This window comes from Bos grunniens, chromosome 15 (genome assembly GCF_055505025.1).
Source record: "Bos grunniens cultivar Pamir isolate PY7600 chromosome 15, Bosgru_T2T1.0, whole genome shotgun sequence".
In the NCBI taxonomy this organism is placed as follows: domain Eukaryota; kingdom Metazoa; phylum Chordata; class Mammalia; order Artiodactyla; family Bovidae; genus Bos; species Bos grunniens.
In genome coordinates, this window is record NC_141179.1 from 45,168,796 (window position 1) to 45,186,945 (window position 18,150).

Below are 18,150 nucleotides of genomic sequence, written 5' to 3' on the forward strand. Positions count from 1 at the left end.
CTTTTTATTTTGAGACAATTATAGACTTACATGTAGTTACAAAAAATAACAGAGATCTCTAATGTTCAGTTTAGAAGGTTCTTTATATATTATAAATACTAGTTCTCTGTTGGATATATAATTTGCAAATATTGTTTTTGTATTTAAATTAATTAATTAATTAATTTTAATTGGATGCTAATTACTTTACAATATTGTAGTGGTTTTTGCCATACATTGACATGAATCAGCCATGGGTATACATGTGTTCCCCATCCTGAACCCCCCTCCCACCTCCCTCCTTATACCATCCCTCAGCGTCATCCCAGTGCACCAGCCCTGAGCACCCTGTCTCATGCATTGAACCTGGACTGGCGATCTATTTCACATAAGATAATATAGATGGATTTACATACGTTTTGACTGTGCTGAGAAGCCATGTGATATTGGTCACCGCTGCTGCTGCTGCTAAGTCTCTTCAGTCGTGTCCGATTCTGTGTGACCCCATAGATCGCAGTCCACCAGGCTCCCCCGTCCCTGGGATTCTCCAGGTAAGAACCCTGGAGTGGGTTGCCATTTCCTTCTCCAAGGCATGAAAGTGAAAAGGGAAAGTGAAGTCGCTCAGTCGCGTCCAACTCTTAGTGACCCCATGGTCACTACTACTAAACTCTATTTAAATGTAATAATGGTAAAAATAGTTTGCATTTCTTGATATGAATATATTTAAAGTTCTCCAAGCTTGAAAATATAGCAGGGATCTCTCTCTTTTGACAATGTGCTGTTGTCCTTATTTTTCATTGATACATAATTTTTGATGACTTTTAATATAATTGTTCATCTGTTACTGTATCAGTTCAGTTCAGTCACTCAGTCGTGTCCGACTCTTTGAGACCCCATGGACTGCACATGGCAGGCCTCCCTGTCCGTCACCAACTCCCAGAGTTTACTCAAACTCATGTCCATTGAGTCAGTGATGCCATCCAAGCATCTCATCCTCTATTGTCCCCTTCTCTTCCTGACTTCAATCTTTCCCAGCATCAGGGTCTTTTCAAATGAGTCAGTTCTTTTCATCAGTAGGCATCTGTTACTGTATATGAATACCAAATCATCACTGTGCTATGGTCATTTAAACAAAGCTCCAATGAACACCTACTTGCATATGTTCAGGTATACTGATGTTTTATTTCTCTATGATACATTCCTCAAAGTGGGCCTGATGGGATGAAGATCAATTGTGCTTATAGATTTTAATAGCTATTATAGAATTACTTTTCAAAATGTTTGTAGTTCTGTCAGGTAGACTTAAAGGCCTACTCTGTTGCAGTAATAAGGAAGAGCTTAAAGAGATCAATAAATAGTTGAGGTTTATATTTTTGGAGTGAAAGCTGTTCCATGAATAAGTAAACAAAGTGCAGCTGTTTGGGGGAGATAGACATGGCTCTCATTCATGGGCTGAAACAGGTTATAATTCAGAAGAGTATTTCTCTTGGTATTTTTCAAGATGCTCATCCAATGTTGGTGACCAGAGGACTCCATGGGAACTTTCCTGAAATACCACTTGATAGTACTGGTACCTTTTCCCTTATAGGCATCTATTTTTAGAGATTTGTATTAAATTTGCTTTTGTAGGCCCATACTACCTCTAGACACTTTGTTTATAAACAATGGGTAATTTTTTTTTAATTGTGTGAAAGTAATATGATTAACTAATTGGGCATATTTTCAATGATTCTTGAGTCACATCACTGTGTGGTCTTTCTCAGCATGAATTATATCCCAAATTACAATATTTGAAACATTTCATGCTTGCTTCATATTTGAATGTTTCTATCAGTGAATAAAGAGGGACCATTTATTGAATCTGTATCATATGAGCTCTTACAGTCCTTAATTTCTGCTCTTGGAATGATAATGAAAAGGTAATACATTATTTCCATTCAAAGCTGTCACTCAATTGTGAAAAAAATGTTTTAATTGCTATTACCTCTATTAAAATCAGAAATATAGGTATAAAATTGATTGGATTTTCACAATGAAATTTCATCATCAAATATTTGAAATTAGTTTGAGTAATATTTGAATGTTGTATATTTTTCAGTAGGGCATTAAACAGGCATATACAAATTCTTCCAACAGGCTCTGTCTCTGTTTTTCCAAAATATCTCAAAAGACTATCATTTGAAATATATGTTGTAGAAATCACAGTAAGAAAAGAGAGAGAAAGCAACAAGAAGTCTAAATAAATAATGGCTAAAAATATTTCAAACTTAGGGAGAGAAACGAACAGCCAGATTCATGATGATGGAAAGTGCCCAAATAGGTTGAGCTGAAAAAGAATTGACCAAGACACATTATAATGAAATTGTCAAGATTTGAAGACAAAGAGAGAATTTTGAAAGAAGCAAGAGAAAGTGATTTGACACATAAAAGGTTTTCCACTTAAGATGGATTTCTCAATAGAAACTTTGCAGGCCAGGAGAGAATGGGATGATATAGTCAAAATGTTATAAGAAGGAAAAAAAGAAAACACTGACAAATAGGAGCATCCAGCAAAGCATCCTTCACAAATGTAGAAGACTTATTTTCCCCCCAAAAAAACAAAATGAGGGAGTTCATTACCATTCAAATTAGTAATCTGAGGGGTAAGGTAAAATGAAAGGATATTGACAATGTGAACATAATATAAAAAACAAAAATGGAGTTAAGTACATTGTAAACTTCAGGTTCTCCAGTATACTAATAGTAATCTATGAATCACTTTCAACTCTTATTAAAAATAACTATAGGGGGGAGGAGCTAAGATGGTGGAGGACTAGAATGGGGAGACCACTTTCTCCCCCACAAATTCATCAAAAGAACATTTAAACGCTGAGTAAATTCGACAAAACAACTTCTGAATGCCAGCAGAGGACATCAGGCACCCAGAAAAGCAACCCATTGTCTTCGAAAGGAGGTAGGAAAAAATATAAAATACAAAAAAAGAGACAAAAGAGGGAGGGACGGAGCTCCGTCCTGGGAAGGGAGTCTTAAAAAGAGAGAAGTTTCCAAACACCAGGAAACACTCTCACTGCCGAGTCTGTGCCGAGCGTTGGAAGCACAGAGGGCAACATATGGGGAGGAAAAATAATTAAACAATTAAAACCCACAGATTACGAGCCCAGTGGTAACTCCCCCAGCGGAGAAGCAGTGTAGACGCCTGCACGTGCCACTAGCAAGTAGGGGCTGGGCAGGGAGGCATGGGCTGCATCGCTTAGAATAAGGGTCAGGCCTGAATGCCCGGAGCGCTATCTGAGCAAACTAATTTGGGCTAGCAAACCAGACTGTGGGATAACTACCATGCCAAAAGCCAGCCCTAACCTAAGACACCACCAGGCCCGCGCACGGAACAAAGGACTGAACAGAGATAGCCGGCTGCAAACCATCCCCCTCCTGTGACAGGCAGCCAGACCTGGAAGGGGGCAATTGCAGCCCCAGAGAGACATTATCTACAAAACTGTAAGCAGGCTTCTTTGCTAACTAAGACTTCTTGGGGTTCTGGACGGTCAATATCCACCTGAGAAGATGCGCTGGTTGTACACCCGGAAAACCGAGCAGCGGGGAGGAGATAAGTCGCAGCAACTGTGCTCGCCAAACACCTCATCACCTGAGCTGCTCGGACCTGGGAAGGGCACAAAACGCAGGCCCAACCGAGTCTGCGCCTCTGAGGACTACCCGAGTGCCTGAACCTGAGTGGCTTGTACCTGGGAGGTGCAAGCAGCCCAGGGCCAGCCTCAGATGGTTCCTGGTGGAGCAACCTAGAGCCTGAGCAGTGTGGGTAGGGAGGCTACACGCGCCGTGAACAGGGGCAGGCCCAGGGTGGCTGAGGCACTGCGAGCACACGCCAGTGTTATTTGTTTGCAGCATTCCTCCCTCCCCACAGCGTGACTGAACAAGCGAGCCTGAAAAAAAAAAAAAGTGTCTACCACCGCCCCCTTTCTATCAGGGCGGAAGTCAGACACTGAAGAGACCAGCAAACAGAAGAAGCTATAACAGAGGGAATAGCCTTGGAAGCGACAGGCAATAGATTAAAACCCTGTCATTAGTACCGACTACATAGGAAGGGGCCTATAGATCTTGAGAAATATAAGCCATATATAGGTCTTTAGTTTCTTTAGGTAGATATATTCCTAAGTATTTTATTCTTTTCGTTGCAATGGTGAATGGAATTGTTTCCTTAATTTCTCTTTCTGTTTTCTCATTATTAGTGTATAGGAATGCAAGGGATTTCTGTGTGTTGATTTTATATCCTGCAACTTTACTATAATCATTGATTAGTTCTAGTAATTTTCTGGTGGAGTCTTTAGGGTTTTCTATGTAGAGGATCATGTCATCTGCAAATAGTGAGAGTTTTACTTCTTCTTTTCCAATTTGGATTCCTTTTATTTCTTTTTCTGCTCTGATTGCTGTGGCCAAAACTTCCAAAACTATGTTGAATAGTAATGGTGAAAGTGGGCACCCTTGTCTTGTTCCTGACTTTAGAGGAAATGCTTTCAATTTTTCACCATTGAGGATAATGTTTGCTGTGGGTTTGTCATATATAGCTTTTATTGTGTTGAGGTATGTTCCTTCTATTCCTGCTTTCTGGAGAGTTTTTATCATAAATGGGTGTTGAATTTTGTCAAAGGCTTTCTCTGCATCTATTGAGATAATCATATGGTTTTTGTTTTTCAATTTGTTAATGTGGTGTATTACATTGATTGATTTGCAGATATTGAAGAATCCTTGCATCCCTGGGATAAAGCCCACTTGGTCATGGTGTATGATCTTTTTAATGTGTTGTTGGATTCTGATTGCTAGAATTTTGTTTAGGATTTTTGCATCTATGTTCATCAGTGATATTGGCCTGTAGTTTTCTTTTTTTGTGGCATCTTTGTCAGGTTTTGGTATTAGGGTGATGGTGGCCTCATAGAATGAGTTTGGAAGTTTACCTTCCTCTGCAATTTTCTGGAAGAGTTTAAGCAGGATAGGTGTTAGCTCTTCTCTAAATTTTTGGTAGAATTCAGCTGTGAAGCCGTCTGGACCTGGGCTTTTGTTTGCTGGAAGATTTTTGATTACAGTTTCAATTTCCGTGCTTGTGATGGGTCTGTTAAAGTTTTCTATTTCTTCCTGGTCGAGTTTTGGAAAGTTGTACTTTTCTAAGAATTTGTCCATTTCTTCCTCGTTGTCCATTTTATTGGCATATAATTGTTGATAATAGTCTCTTATGATCCTTTGTATTTCTGTGTTGTCTGTTGTGATCTCTCCATTTTCGTTTCTAATTTTATTGATTTGATTTTTCTCCCTTTGTTTCTTGATGAGTCTGGCTAGTGGTTTATCAATTTTATTTATCCTTTTAAAGAACCAGCTTTTGGCTTTGTTGATTTTTGCTATGGTCTCTTTTGTTTCTTTTGCATTTATTTCTGCTCTAATTTTTAAGATTTCTTTCCTTCTACTAACCCTGGGGTTCTTCATTTCTTCCTTTTCTAGTTGCTTTAGGTGTAGAGTTAGGTTATTTATTTGACTTTTTTCTTGTTTCTTGAGGTGTGCCTGTATTGCTGTGAACTTTCCCCTTAGGACTGCTTTTACTGTGTCCCACAGGTTTTGGGTTGTTGTGTTTTCATTTTCATTCATTTCTATGCAAATTTTGATTTCTTTTTTGATTTCTTCTGTGATTTGTTGGTTATTCAGCAGGGTGTTGTTCATCCTCCATATGTTGGAATTTTTAATAGTTTTTCTCCTGTAATTGAGATCTAATCTTACTGCATTGTGGTCAGAAAAGATGCTTGGAATGATTTCTATTTTTAGAAACTAAAGACCTATATATAGAAAACTATAAAACACTGGTGAAAGAAATCAAAGAGGACACTAATAGATGGAGAAATATACCATGTTCATGGATTGGAAGAATCAATATAGTGAAAATGAGTATACTACCCAAAGCAATTTATAGATTCAATGCAATCCCTATCAAGCTACCAACAGTATTCTTCACAGAGCTAGAACAAATAATTTCACAATTTGTATGGAAATACAAAAAACCTCGAATAGCCAAAGCGATCTTGAGAAAGAAAAATGGAACTGGAGGAATCAACCTACCTGACTTCAGGCTCTACTACAAAGCCACAGTTATCAAGACAGTATGGTACTGGCACAAAGACAGAAATATAGATCAATGGAACAAAATAGAAAGCCCAGAGATAAATCCACGCACATATGGACACCTTATCTTTGACAAAGGAGGCAAGAATATACAATGGATTAAAGACAATCTCTTTAACAAGTGGTGCTGGGAAATCTGGTCAACCACTTGTAAAAGAATGAAACTAGAACACTTTTTAACACCATATACAAAAATAAACTCAAAATGGATTAAAGATCTCAATGTAAGACCAGAAACTATCAAACTCCTAGAGGAGAACATAGGCAAAACACTCCCTGACATACATCACAGCAGGATCCTCTATGACCCACCTCCCAGAATATTGGAAATAAAAGCAAAAATAAACAAATGGGACCTAATTAAACTTAAAAGCTTCTGCACATCAAAGGAAACTATTAGCAAGGTGAAAAGACAGCCTTCAGAATGGGAGAAAATAATAGCAAATGAAGCAACCGACAAACAACTAATCTCAAAAATATACAAGCAACTCCTACAGCTCAACTCTAGAAAAATAAATGACCCAATCAAAAAATGGGCCAAAGATCTAAATAGACATTTATCCAAAGAAGACATACAGATGGCTAACAAACACATGAAAAGATGCTCAACATCACTCATTATCAGAGAAATGCAAATCAAAACCACTATGAGGTACCATTTCACACCAGTCAGAATGGCTGCGATCCAAAAGTCTACAAATAATAAATGCTGGAGAGGGTGTGGAGAAAAGGGAACCCTCTTACACTGTTGGTGGGAATGCAAACTGGTACAGCCACTATGGAGAACACTGTGGAGATTCCTTAAAAAACTGGAAATAGAACTGCCTTATGATCCAGCAATCCCACTGCTGGGCATACACACTGAGGAAACCAGAAGGGAAAGAGACACGTGTACCCCAATGTTAACTGCAGCACTGTTTATAATAGCCAGGATATGGAAACAACCTAGATGTCCATCAGCAGATGAATGGATAAGAAAGCTGTGGTACATATACACAATGGAGTATTACTCAGCCATTAAAAAGAATACATTTGAATCAGTTCTAATGAGGTGGATGAAACTGGAGCCTATTATACAGAGTGAAGTAAGCCAGAAGGACAAACACCAATACAGTATAATAACGCATATATATGGAATTTAGAAAGATGGTAACGATAACCCTGTATACGAGACAGCAAAAGGGACACTGATGTATAGAACAGGCTTACGGACTCTGTGGAAGAGGGAGAGGGTGGGAAGATTTGGGAGAATGGCATTGAAACATGTGAAATGTCATGTATGAAACGAGATGCCAGTCCAGGTTCAATGCACGATGCTGGATGCTTGGGGCTGGTGCACTGGGACGACCCAGAGGGATGGTATGGGGAGGGAGGAGGGAGGAGGGTTCAGGATGGGGAACACATGTATAATTTTTTTAAATTGTAAAAAAAAAAAAAAAAAGAAATATAAGCCAGACCAAGGAACTAGCCAAAAATGAACTGAACCCACAATACCCACAACAACACCAGAGAAAGTCCTAGATATATTTTTACTATTTTCACAATCATTCTTTCTTTCCTTTTTTTTTAATTAAAAAAAAATTTTAAGTCCTCTATTACTCCTTTAATTCTCACTTTTATAACCTACTATTACTTTGCAAAAAAAACAAAACCCTATTTTTTTTAAAAGCAAACTTCATATATATTTTTTAAATAATTTTTGTGACCTTGTTTTTTTTTCTTTCTCTCTCTCTCTCTCTTTTTTTTTTCTTCTTTTCTTTAACATTGTATTTCTGAAATTCCAAACTCTACTCTAGATTTTTAATTTGTGCTTTTTGGTATTTGTTATCAATTTTGTACCTATATTTTCTGTATAATTTTTGTGACTTGGTTTGTTTTTGTTTGTTATTTTCCTCTCTTTCTTTTTCTTCTTCTTTTCTTTAACATTGTATTTTTGAAATTCCAAACTCTACTCTAGATTTTTAACTTTTGCTTTTTGGTATTTGTTATCAATTTTGTAGCTATATTTTCTTTATAACTTTTGTGACTTTTTTTTTTCTCTCTTTCTTTTCCTTCTTCTTTTCTTTAACATTGTATTTTTGAAATTCCAAACTCTACTCTAGATTTTTAATTTTTGCCTTTAGGTATTTGTTACCAATTTTGTACCTTTAAGAACCCAATCTTCAGTACCCATTTTTTACTTGGGAGTGAGATTACTGGCTTGACTGCTCTCTCCCACTTTGGACTCTCCTTTTTCTCCACCAGGTCGCCTGTGTCTCCTCCCTAACCCCTCTCTACTCTATCCAACTCTGAATTTCTGTGTGTTCCAGACGGTGGAGAACACTTAGGGAACTGATTACTGGCTGGATCTGTCTCTCTCCTTTTCATTCCCCCCTTTTATCCTCCTGGCCACCTCCGTCTTCTTCCTCCCTCTTCCCTTCTCTGTATAACTACGTGAACATCTCTGATCGGTCCAGTTGAGCAGTGCACATAAGGAAGTGATTACTGGCTAGCCTGCTCTCTCCTCTATTGATTCCACCTCATCTCTTTTGGGTCACCTCTAACTCCCTCCTCCCTCTTCTCTTCTCCATGTAACACTGTGAACCTCTCTGGGTGACCCTCACGGTGGAGAAACTTTTCATCTTTAACCTAGATGTTTTATCAATGGTGCTGTATAGAAGGAGAAGTTTTGAGACTACTGTAAAAATAAGACCAATAACTGGAAGCAGGAGGCTTAAGTCCAAACCCTGACTCCAGGGACTTGCCGAGGTCCAGCCCCAGTGGATCCAGGGAATTTGAAGGGGAGATGGCATCGGCAATCAGGAAACAACAGCTTATTTAAATGTTAATTAAAGATATAAAGAGTGGTTAAATAAGGATAGCTCAGTGAAGAAATTCAGTGGAGAAAAGAGGCTGAATAATTCAGCCAAAAGGTGAGAGAAAGAACGAAATGGGGAGACCAAGTTTCAGTGAACAAGGCTTGCACTTTATTTTCCAAAATAGTTTTTATACCTTAAGTTATGCATAGAAGATAATGGGGGAAGGGGTAGAGTCATGCAGTAAGTCAGGCTTTCTTCCTGCAAACTTATCATATGCAAAAGTTTAGGTGATTTGCATCATCTTCTGGCCTGGAGGCCTGTTAACATTTTAAGACCCTTTCTTCAGAAAACTTATTTTTCTCTAAAGGTGATTAGTCAGGCGTCACCCTCCAAAAGCATTAGATAAAGTTGCATTCCTATAGGGCAAAGGTGTGGTGGGCTATAACAAGAAAAAGAATTAACTCAAGGGTCCCAGGTTACAAACATTAAAGCTACTACTTACACCAATTATATTAATCAATACACTGCCAGGGACACAGCAGGTAAGGGATATGGAAACTTAGCAGCAAACATTGGCCCAACAAGTGAAAAGCCCTTCACCAATACAATTTCTAATCAATCTTTTAACTGCTCAAAGGAATCTGTATTTAGACAGTTTAGAACATCTCATACCTCTCACAGTTGGGAGGCTCTGAACAATCACATGTAGCCGGAAAAACCTATTCAGGCAGGCTAGAGGACTTCTGAAGGAGTTTGTAGTTTGAAACACTATCACACCCAGGAACTTTATTAACTGGAGCTGTAAGTTAACTCTTTTTCAGAGAGAGGTGGTGGGGGACAGCCCCCCACAAAGTCAGAGGTGTAGGTGAGAGCACAAAGCAGAAAGTAAGCAGACTCTGATTTTGGGGGTAGATGCTCAAGAATTTCCAGGGGGACTCCTGAGGCTCGATCCCGCCTTTGTGTATGCCGAGCCTCCTTCCTCATGACCTTTGCCATGGGCGGAGCTCCTCACGCCGGCTCCCAGCAAGGGAACATTAATAAACAGGAGCTCATCAAACGCCTCCACACCTACACTGAAATCAAGCACCACACAAGGGCCAACAAGTTCCAGGAAAAGACATACCAAGCAAATTCTCCAGCAACACAGGAACACAGCCCTGAGCTCCAATATACAGGCTGCCCAAAGTTACTGTAAAACCACAGACATCTCATAACTCATTACTGGACACTTCATTGCACTCCAGAGAGAAGAACACTGACACCAGAACACTGACACAAGCTTCCCTAACCAAGAAACTTTGACAAGCCACCTGTACAAACCCACACACAGCGAGGAAACTCCACAATAAAGAGAACTCCACAAACTGCCAGAATACAGAAAGGACAACCCAAACTCAGCAATATAAACAAGATGAAGAGACAGAGGAATACCCAGCAGGTAAAGGAACAGGATAAATGCCCACCAAACCAAACACAAGAGGAAGAGATAGGGAATCTACCTGATAAAGAATTCTGAATAATGATAGTGAAATTGATCCAAAATCTTGAAATCAAAATGGAATCACAGATAAATAGCCTGGAGACAAGGATTGAGAAGATGCAAGAAAGGTTTAACAAGGACCTAGAAGAAATAAAAAACAGTCAATATATAATGAATAATGCAATAAATGTGACCAAAAACACTCTGGAGGCAACAAATAGTAGAATAACAGAGGCAGAAGATAGGATTAGTGAATTAGAAGATAGAATGGTAGAAATAAATGAATTAGAGAGGATAAAAGAAAAACGAATGAAAAGAAACGAGGACAATCTCAGAGACCTCCAGAACAACATTAAATGCTGCAACATTTGAATCATAGGAGTCCCAGAAGAAGAAGACAAAAAGAAAGACCATGAGAAAATAATTGAGGAGATAATAGTTGAAAACTTCCCTAAAATGGGGAAGGAAATAATCACTCAAGTCCAAGAAACCCAGAGAGTCCCAAACAGAATAAACCCAAGGTGAAACACCCCAAGACACATATTAATCAAATTAACAAAGATCAAACACAAAGAACAAATATTAAAAGCAGCAAGGGAAAAACAACAAATAACACACAAGGGAATTCCCATAAGGATAACAGCTGATCTTTCAATAGAAACTCTTCAAGCCAGGAGGGAATGGCAAGACATACTTAAAGTGATGAAAGAAAATAACCTACAGCCCAGATTATTGTACCCAGCAAGGACCTCATTCAAATATGAAGGAGAAATCAAAAGCTTTACAGACAAGCAAAAGCTGAGAGAATTGGTCAACTGCAAGCGACTTTCTGTGAACTCAGTACACATTTGGTGAAATCGGTTCCCTGGTGGGGATCTTGGGAACCCTGTGCCGCCTTGAGGTATAGCGAGCTGGGTAGGCGCTGGTACAGCTGTCCTGAGACGGATCTGAGGCTCGGCGTGGGCTCCCTTCGGCCAGAATCTGTCTCCGTGCTGGAACAGGAGCCGCCGTGCTTGGGCCCCTCCTTCGCCTACAGACTCGGCTGGAATGGCTGCGTTGATGAGTACGATTGAGGGCCCTGTGACCTTTGAGGACATGGCTGTGTACTTTTCCCAGGAGGAATGGAGGCTCCTTGATGAGGCCTAGAGATGCCTGTACCATGATATCATGCTGGAGACCTTTGTACTGGTTGTATCCTTGGGTTGTTGGCATGGAATAAAGGTCAAGCAGAGAACTTTGGAGCAGAATGTTTCTGTAGAAGTGCCACAGAGAAATAACTCAAAGATAGACCTCTCCACCCAGCCTCTCCCTGGGACATGTGTAGCCTGAATGTAGAAGGTGGTGTATGTGTAGCTGAGGACATGGGAATAAACCCTGGCCAGACCCTGTGTGGAGCAGGTTTGAAATTTCAGCAGAACAGTGGAGATAAACTCTTTAGAAGAGACGTGGGTAAGGCCTTTATGAAGAGATGCACAGTCCATGCACTGGGGAAGGCTTTTATGTGCTGTGAGGCTAGAAGGATTTCCCTGGTATCTCTCACTATTTCCAGCACTAGATTTTTTTTTTTCATCTTTTTTAAAAATTTTTATTTTATTTTTAAACTTCACAACATTGCATCAGTTTTGCCAAACATTGAAATGAATCCGCCATAGGTATGCCTGTGTTCCCCATCCTGAACCCTCCTCCCTCCTCCCTCCCCGTGCCCTCCCCCTGGGTTGTCCCAGTGCACCAGCCCCAAGCATCCAGCACCATGCTAGATTAAATTGCAAAAGGGCACTGAGTTTTTAGAACTTTCTCATAATGGACAAAGGCAGCGTAAATGCCACGAACGTGGGAAAACCTCCCAAAAGTCCAAGCTTGCTCAGCACCAGAGAGTCCACACTGGAGAGAGGCCTTATGAATATGCTGAATGTGGGAAAGCCTTCAGCTATAAATATATATTTGTTTAGCACTGGAATGTCCACACTAGAGAAAGGCCTTATGGGTGCAGTGAATGTGGGAAAGCTTTTAGTGACAAACATGTACTTGTATGGCACCAGTGAATTCACACTGGAGAAAGGCCTTACAAGTGCAATGAATGTGGGAAAGTCTTTAGGTGTAATTCCAGCTTTTTTATATAGAAGAATTCATACAGGAGAAAAGCCTTATGAAGGTAGGGAGTGTGGAAAGCTATTTAGCCAAAGCTCCCAACTTGTTGTACACCAGAGAACTCACACTGGAGCCAAGCCATATGATTGTAGTGAATGTGGGAAAAGCTTCACCACTAAAAGCAAACTTGTTCAGCACCAGAGAGTTCACACTGGAGAGAGGCCTTATGAATGCAGTGAATGTGGAAAAGTCTTTAGGTTCATATCCAGCCTCAGTAAACATAGAAGAGTTCACACTGGAGAAAGGCCTTACAAGTGTAGTGAATGTGGAAAGTTCTTTAAGCGAAGCTCCCACCTTAAAGTCCACTACAAAATTCATACTTGAGCAAAGACGGATTACGAGTGCAGTGAATGTAGGAAATGTTTTAGCCAAAGCTCTACTCTCATTACGCATCTGAGTTCACACCAGAGAAAAACCACACAAGTGCACTAAATGTGGAGAAGTCTTTAGCCAAAGCACCCAACTTAATTAACACCAAAAAGTTCACACCACAGAAGTGCAGCACCAGCACAGCAAGTGGGGGAGTATTTTTTGTCAAATGTGTGCTCTAACTCAGCGCCAGAACTTAACAGCCCATAGAGTAGTGTAGTGAATGTAAAAAAGCTTTGAGCCGAAGGTCTAACGTTGTTTGTCATCAGAACACTCATACTAGAGAAAGGCCTTCAAATGAGATGAGGAGAAGAGAATGAGCTGTTGCCTTAGTTAATACATCTTACTGAACTGGCTCTGTGATGGACTTCTCAACTGTAAGTTGAGTGTCACCTGTGTGCACAGCCCTAATGTGGAGATGGTCTGTGGGTAGCCAGTTCCTAGGAAACTTTGAGGAGCTAGGCTGTGACCTCCCAGGGCTCTTGACAGACCTCATGTCATTGTGACTTTCGTACCTCTACCAAGTGGCAGATCCTCATACTGGGCATCTACCAAGTGGCAGATCCACACACAGTGAGATCAGTGTAGGTAGAGCTTTGTGCTCTCCTGTCCCCTAGAGGGAAGCATAAGTGGACTGAGGACTTGGGTGGTGTCATGCTCTTAGGTTCTGTCAACTGCATAGGACACAACCTAAGCAGCTTTGCCAGCCTGGGTTCTGCTGGAAGCTCATAGAGGTTTACATTATTTGGTGGTATTGATCATTTTATGCTCAGGATGGATTTTCTAGCTCCAAGTCACCCTTAGGGGAACTGCCTCATTTTGCACTACTTTGTGTAAAAATAAAGACTATTGTTTAACAACAACAACAAAAAAAAGCTGAGAGAATTCAGCACCACCAAACCAGCTCTCTAACAAATACTAAAGGATATTCTCTAGACAGGAACCACAAAAAGGGTGTATAAATTCAAACCCAAAACAATAAAGTAAATGGCAATGGGATCATACTTATCAATAATTACCTTAAACGTAAATGGATTGAATGTCCCAACCAAAAGACAAAGACTGGCTGAATGGATACAAAAACAAGACCCCTACATATGTTGTCTACAAGAGACCCACCTCAAAACAGGGGACACATACAGACTGAAAGTGAAGGGCTGGAAAAAGATTTTCCATGCAAATAGAGACCAAAGGAAAGCAGGAGTAGCAATACCCATATCAGATAAAATAGACTTTAAAACAAAGGCTGTGAAAAGAAACAAAGAAGGTCACTACATAATGATCAAAGGATCAATCCAAGAAGAAGATATAACAATTATAAATATATATGCACCCAACATAGGAGCACCGCAGTATGTAAGACAAATGCTAACAAGTATGAAAGGGGAAATTAACAATAACACAATAATAGTGGGAGACTTTCATACCCCACTCACACCTATGGATAGATCAACTAAAAAGAAAATTAACAAGGAAACACAAACTTTAAATAATACAATAGACCAGTTAGACCTAATTGATATCTATAGGACATTTCATCCCAAAACAATGAATTTCACTTTTCTCAAGTGCACACGGAACCTTCTCCAGGATAGATCACATCCTGGGCCATAAATCTAGCCTTGGTAAATTCAAAAAAATTGAAATCATTCTAAGCATCTTTTCTGACCACAATGCAGTAAGATTAGATCTCAATTACAGGAGAAAAACTATTAAAAATTCCAACATATGGAGGCTGAACAACACGCTGCTAAATAACCAACAAATCACAGAAGAAATAGAAAAAGAAATCAAAATTTGCATAGAAACGAATGAAAATGAAAACACAACAACCCAAAACCTGTGGGACACTGTAAAAGCAGTCCTAAGGGGAAAGTTCATAGCAATACAGGCATACCTCAAGAAACAAGAAAAAAGTCAAATAAATAACCTAACTCTATACTTAAAGCAACTAGAAAAGGAAGAAATGAAGAACCCTAGGATTAGTAGAAGGAAAGAAATCTTAAAAATTAGGGCAGAAATAAATGCAAAAGAAACAAAGGAGACCATAGCAAAAATCAACAAAGCCAAAAGCTGGTTCTTTGAAAGGAAAATAAAATTGACAAATCATTAGCCAGACTCATCAAGAAACAAAGGGAGAAAAATCAAATCAATAAAATTAGAAATGAAAATGGAGAAATCACAACAGACAACACAGAAATACAAAGGATCATAAGAGACTACTGTCAGCAATTATATGCCAATAAAATGGACAATGTGGAAGATATGGACAAATTCTTAGAAAGGTACAACTTTCCAAAACTGGACCAGGAAGAAATAGAAAATCTTAACAGACCCATCACAAGCACAGAAATTGAAACTGTAATCAGAAATCTTCCAGCAAACAAAAGCCCAGGTCCAGACGGCTTCACAGCTGAATTCTACCAAAAATTTAGAGAAGAGCTAACACCTATCCTGCTCAAACTCTTCGAGAAAACTGCAGAGGAAGGTAAACTTCCAAACTCATTCTATGAGGCCACCACCACCCTAATACCAAAACCTGACAAAGATCCCACAAAAAAAGAAAACTACAGGCCAATATCACTGATGAACATAGATGCAAAAATCCTTAACAAAATTCTAGCAATCAGAATCCAACAACACATTAAAAAGATCATACACCATGACCAAGTGGGCTTTATCCCAGGGATGCAAGGATTCTTCAATATCCGCAAATCAATCAAGGTAATACACCACATTATCAAATTGAAAAATAAAAACCATATGATTATCTCAATAGATGCAGAGAAAGCCTTTGACAAAATTCATCATCCATTTATGATAAAAACTCTCCAGAAAGCAGGAATAGAAGGAACATACCTCAACATAATAAAATCTATATATGACAAACCCACAGCAAACATTATCCTCAATGGCGAAAAATTGAAAGCATTTCCTCCAAAGTCAGGAACAAGACAAGGGTGCCCACTTTACCATTATTATTCAACATAGTTTTGGAAGTTTTGGCCACAGCAATCAGAGCAGAAAAAGAAATAAAAGGAATCCAAATTGGAAAAGAAGAAGTAAAACTCTCACTGTTTGCAGATGACATGATCCTCTACATAGAAAACCCTAAAGACTCCACCAGAAAATTACTAGAACTAATCAATGAATATAGTAAAGTTGCAGGATACAAAATCAACACACAGAAATCCCTTGCATTCCTATACACTAATAATGAGAAAATAGAGAAATTAAGGAAACAATTCCATTCACCACTGCAATGAAAAGAATAAAATACTTAGGAATATATCTACCTAAAGAAACTAATGACCTATATATAGAAAACTATAAAACACTGGTGAAAGAAATCAAAGAGGACACTAACAGGTGGAGAAATATACCATGTTCATGGATTTGAAGAATCAATATAGTGAAAATGAGTATAGTACCCAAAGCTATCTATAGATTCAATGCAATCCCTATCAAGCTACCAACGATATTCTTCACAGAGCTAGAACAAATAATTTCACAATTTGTATGGAAATACAAAAAACTCAAATAGCCAAAGCAATCTTGAGAAAGAAGAATGGAACTGGAGGAATCAACCTACCTGACTTCAGGCTCTACTACAAAGCCATAGTCATCAAGACAGTATGGTACTGGCACAAAGACAGAAATATAGATCAACGGAACAAAATAGAAAGCCCAGAGATAAATCCATGCACCTACGGACACCTTATCTTTGACAAAGGAGACAAGAATATACAATGGATTAAAGACAATCTCTTTAACAAGTGGTGCTGGGAAAACTGGTCAACCACTTGTAAAAGAATGAAACTAGAACACTTTCTAACACCATACACAAAAATAAACTCAAAATGGATTAAAGATCTAAACATAAGACCAGAAAATATAAAACTCCCAGAGGAGAACATAGGCAAAACACTCTCCGACATATATCACAGCAGGATCCTCTATGACCCACCTCCCAGAATATTGGAAATAAAAGCAAAAATAAACAAATGGGACCTAATTAAACTTAAAAGCTTCTGCACAACAAAGGAAACTATAAGCAAGGTGAAAAGACAGCCTTCAGAATGGGAGAAAATAATAGCAAATGAAGCAACTGACAAACAACTAATCTCAAAAATACACAAGCAACTCCTACAGCTCAACTCCAGAAAAATAAATGACCGAATCAAAAAATGGGCCAAAGAACTAAATAGACATTTCTCCAAAGAAGACATACAGATGGCTAACAAACACATGAAAAGATGCTTGACATCACTCATTATCAGAGAAATGCAAATCAAAACCACTATGAGGTACCATTTCATGCCTGTCAGAATGGCTCGATCCAAAAGTCTACAAGCAATAAATGCTGGAGAGGGTGTGGAGAAAAGGGAACCCTCTTACACTGTTCGTGGGAATGCAAACTAGTACAGCCATTATGGAGAACAGTGTGGAGATTCCTCAAAAAACTGGAAATAGTACTGCCTTATGATCCAGCAATCCCACTGCTGGGCATACACGCTGAGAAAACCAGAATTGAAAGAGACACGTGTACCCCAATGTTCATCGCAGCACTGTTTATAATAGGAGGACATGGAAGCAACCTAGATGTCCATCAGCAGATGAATGGATAAGAAAGCAGTGGTACATATACACAATGGAGTATTACTCAGCCATTAAAAAGAATACACTTGAATCAGTTCTAATGAGGTGGATGAAAACTGGAGCCTATTATACAGAGTGAAGTAAGCCAGAAGGAAAAACACCAATACAGTATACTAACGCATATATATGGAATTTAGAAAGATGGTAATAATAACCCTGTATACGAGACAGCAAAAGAGACACTGATGTTTTATATTATAAAGAAAAATAAATTAAAAAAAATTAATGAATAAAAATAATAGCCCAAAGCTAACATCAGTCACTGTATTGAAAAGAAGAAATGGTAAATACTATTAATATTTTAAATTACTTGTAAGAGGAGCAATATTTCAAGCAATTCCAGCTTTGTCCACTGAAATTATATAAAATCTATACTGATGGAAAAACCATATTTTTTTTGGATGAAATTTTCAGGAAAAGATTTCCTGTGGTAGATTGCACTGCTGCTATTACAAAGGCCACAATTGTGTGAAAAAAAAGAAAAAAAAATTAAAGAGAAGGGAACACTCCTGAGCTCATTTTACCTGTCAGTATTATCCT

At 38.8% G+C, this 18,150-nt stretch overlaps 1 pseudogene; it reads left to right on the forward strand.

Moving 5' to 3' along the window:
* The first annotated feature begins 10,968 nt into the window (after nucleotides 1-10,968).
* On the forward strand, nucleotides 10,969-13,271 carry LOC147357800 (uncharacterized; annotated as a pseudogene).
* Nucleotides 13,272-18,150: the final 4,879 nt, after the last annotated feature.